This window comes from Alnus glutinosa, chromosome 14 (genome assembly GCF_958979055.1).
Source record: "Alnus glutinosa chromosome 14, dhAlnGlut1.1, whole genome shotgun sequence".
Classification (NCBI taxonomy): Eukaryota; Viridiplantae; Streptophyta; class Magnoliopsida; order Fagales; family Betulaceae; genus Alnus; species Alnus glutinosa.
In genome coordinates this window covers 7,872,900-7,877,501 of record NC_084899.1, presented here as the reverse complement: position 1 = coordinate 7,877,501, position 4,602 = coordinate 7,872,900, and positions in this window count along the sequence as shown.

The window sequence follows — 4,602 nt, the reverse complement described above, 5'->3', positions numbered from 1 at the left end:
ACTTGCATTCGATTCCATATTTTTCTTTCTCATTCTCTCTTTTTTTTTTTTTTCCATTTTTTTATTTATTTTTTTAATAAATGTATTTTTGGTCTTTCTTTTTTTCTTCTTTTTTTTTTTAAAGCTCCTCGAGTTTTAAATGCGATTAATCACTATTTGGGATAAGCAAAAAAAAAAGAAACAAATTAGTCTTTACCATTAAAAAAGTTGACAAAATCATTAATATTGGGAACACATATGTCAATTAATTATATAAAAACAACGGAAAATTCCCAAGGAACGAACTTCATGTAAACATTGCATTAGAATTTTTAAAACATAAAAGGAAAACTTCATTTATAACTTCTAATCTTTCGTCACTTTTGAAAAAATGTACCTAATTTAAAAAGTGTTAGTTTAGGGTATCCATCTTTCAATTTTATTTTTTTTAAATTTCAACCCCCCGTTAGAATTTTTTGTTAAATTCTATCAAAATTTTCAAAATAACCTTGTGTTTATTTTTTTAAAAAAAAAAATTATAAAAATTTTCAAATATTCAAGCATGGGTATTTTTGCAAAATTTCGTTAAATTCTGACAAACATCTAAATCCTATAATTTTATTTTCCTAAAAAAAAAAGAGGGGTAGTTTGGAAATTTTGATAGGATTTAACGGAAAATTCTTACGGAGTGTTGAAATTGAAAAAAATTGAAATTATACGCAAGACTCATTTAAATAGACATGTGAATCCTATTTAGAATAGGATTATGAAATCCAAGTCTTCCACCAACACATCACACGACCACTTGGAGTTTTTTTCCTTATGCCATTAAGTCAAGCCTAAAAGAGTAATAATTATAGTTTGAAAATGGACTTAAAAGAAAAATAAAACTAGCTCCAACGGGTGTCATCTCATGGCTTGTTCTCTGTTATTATTAATTTCATACCTTGCTTCGGGGCCGGCTTGCCAATCAACTGACCTGCTTTCCATACAACTTTTCCACAAAAACATTGTAGTGGAAAAACTGTAATTGCGCTAGTATTTATTTTGATTAATCAAGAGCTATTGTGATTTTTTACAATTTTATTTGACCCCTTCATGAAATATCCATAATGAAATTAAAGTCATGTAAATTTGTTGTCACTTTATTTTACTATCTCTTAATCCTTGAGTCTCTAATTTAATCTCTTGATTGTTCTTATACTCTTGGAACAATATTTCATTGAATACATATTATTTTAGTAACTACTTATTAAAATGCTCAAGTCCGAGACTTAAAATAATCAATTCCTATTAAATCTATTCTAATAGGATATTTCATAGCTCTACTTGGTAACCACCCTACCCTTATTTTCAAATCTCTCAAAAAAACGTCGACTTCAAAATATTATAACCTTTTTCACTTTTTATATCACGTCAAAATAATTTTTTTTATTACTATTCAAATAAAATAAAAAACCTATACAAAACAAAACTTTTTTATTTTTTCATACAAATTATTTTTACTTTATATCACATCAATCACTTCTTATTACTATTCAAAAACAAAACTCAATTCAAAAACTTTTACCAAACACACCATCATATCTTTTTGATTATAATCAAAATGATTATAGATTCTATCTTGGGGAATAGTGTTCCCACAATGCTACATGTGATCATTTAACACATCAAAATTTTGACCATGAAATATCTCATTCATTAATGCATTAAAGTGACTTACACTTCACATTTGAATTCACATTCCTCTCAGGATTGAAAATCGATGTTATAAGCAATCTCAAGCTTAAGTTATTCAATTGATAGTAGTTTATAGAATAATAATTCATATGGTCCATTTCAATGCATTGTAACCACACCAACATATCGATCATAAATTTTCACTTCCATGATCAAGTTAGACCATAATGATGTTTTAATCTTATTAAACGGAATGTCCAATTCCATGACCGAGTATGAACTAGAGTTTATAAGTTACGAGGTATTATGCCTTGAATCTTCTGTGTGATAATCTCATTGACACATCTAAACCATATTCAATATAACTCAAAGACTACACATAAAATGTCACACATGAGTGTATAAAGATATGGTCTAATTTATTTTAGAAAACAAACAACTTCATTAATAAACTGAAAAATATCATATAAATCAAATTGGGTTTTGTGTCTTTATCCCCAACCCATCACTTGTTTCTTCATTAAATACTAAATTTATAACAATTTAAATTATTAAATAAGTTGGGATTCTCTTATAATATAAGATTATGAGATAATACAAAGAAAACTAATATATATACGTGTGTGTAAAAAATTAATACCAATTTTTAGCTTATATATGCGTTGCTTTTCATGAACCAAATACAAGTAAAGGAATGTTATTTTGTCTAGTAATTCTATAAGGAGGTCTAATATTACTCTATTTCGTCTCAAAAATAAAAGAGACTTGTTATCTCCAACTCTCATTCAACATTTTTTTTTTCAAACTAATCATTAAATTTGTTTTTCTATAATGTGAATTCTACATATCTAATAATTGACTTTTTAAAAAAAGTTGTTAAGGTTAATTAGAAAGGAGTTGAAGAAATAGCATTTCTCAAAATAAATGGATGCTTGCATGACGTGCATTTAGTGAAACAAGGTAAATACAACAATCTTCCTAAAATGTCTTTGGGTGTATTAAGAAGAAATATTAATTCTTGTTTTTACCACTCTCTCTTAAAGGACAATGTTTTTTTTAATAGCTAAAAATCTAAAATGGATAAATGCTTTCATTTTTTTAAAAAAATAAAAAATAAAAAAACCAACTTCAACATATTTTGGGACAATGCAAAGAGTAAGACACTTCATTTAATTTCGGACAAAGATCGGTTAAAATTAAATTTGAATTTTACTAGCATATATATATATATATATATATATATATATATATATATATATATATATATATATATATATATATATATATATATATATATATATATATATTGCATAGTTTAGAGCAATACATAATTTATTCATTGTTTCAAAAATATGATGAAGCCCTATTAATTTGTATGAGACCTTGTTATATAGTAACTTATCCCATTATCTTTGTATTAATTATTAGTACGATGCCATAATAAATTATCTGCTCGAGTTGTAGCCAATTCGACAACTAATTGAGAGACGATCTTGATGAGGTCTACTTGCCAAAATAGGTTTTAGACTGCCTAGATACCTATCCACACAAGTGGATCCCATCAAAATCCTCTTATTCGGGGCTCGAACAGGCTACAATTTGTTGATCGAATTGCAGTCAATCTCGATTGTCTAAAACCATTCCTATTACAATGTTTTCACTCTCCTATGATTGTACATTATGGATATTAGCTTATTTGGATTTTTTTTTTTTTTTTTTTGGGACTTTCCATACTCTATTTTAACCAATGAATGCATTTTTAGTACATTAGTGTGATATTGATTATCATGTCATTCTTATGGTACACTAAATGGAGTATTATTCACCACAGATTTGGTAGTCCAATAACAATAAAGAGTGGTTGGCGTTGAAAAACTCAAGTTGAAAATGTTGGAGACCTAATTAGTCCGGTCTAGCGGCCCTAAATAGAATAATGAAGTACCGTCAAAATTATGTAATTTATAATATTTTTTTTTTTTTTTTTTTTTTTTTTTTTTTTTTTTTTTATGTAGATAAGATGCTTTCAAATTATTTGTTCGAATTTGAGAGAATTCAGGTAGATGATTGTGACAGACCATTTATGAGACTCACATGACAAAATAAAAATTGGGCTACCCAATCACTTATTCGGTCAAGTGGGTCCCATAAGTGGTATCTCACAATTACTTATTTGAATTCTCTCAAATTTGAACAAATAATTTAAAATGATTGCGCACTCATGTTAATAGACTAAACAATATGCTTGGAATTTAGTTGACAAAAAAATGTACAAGTGAAAAAAAGCAGAGTTTAGCAAATTTTTCTCATTTAGATGCCTATATGATGCTATACTTGGGTGGAGTGAAGAAAGGTGAAGGATTATTATTTATTTGGAAAAAATATACATATTTTTTTTTGAAATTATCACTTAATTGTCTGTCTTTGCCCAAATTATTGATTGTGTTAATATTTTCTTCAAACTATCAAAACATGTCAATGTCTACTCTAAGAGCAATAAAAAGAGTCAAAAGACAAAAATTACCATAAATTTTTTTAATAAGACAAAAATGTCTTTATAAATTTTAAAAAACAAAATATTTTTTTTTAAAAAAAACAAATTAAAAAATTAAGGAAAAAAGGAAAAATAGAAAAAAAAAAACAGAAAATTATAAAAAAAAATTAAAAAATCAAACGAAAAAAAACCCATTTTTATTTTTATTTTTTGTATTTTTTTTTTTGTATAGCTTTTTGTTATTTAAGATTTTTTTTTTTTTAAATTTAATAATTTATGAAGGGTATTTTTATCATTAGGGAGATATTGACATTTTTCGATAGTTTAGAGGAGATATTAACACAATTGGTAGTTTGAGAAATATTGATAATGAAGTGATAGTTTGAGAAGATTATGTGTACTTTTCTTTATTTATTTTGTGCTCACGATTTTTACTTCTTTATGTTTATAAA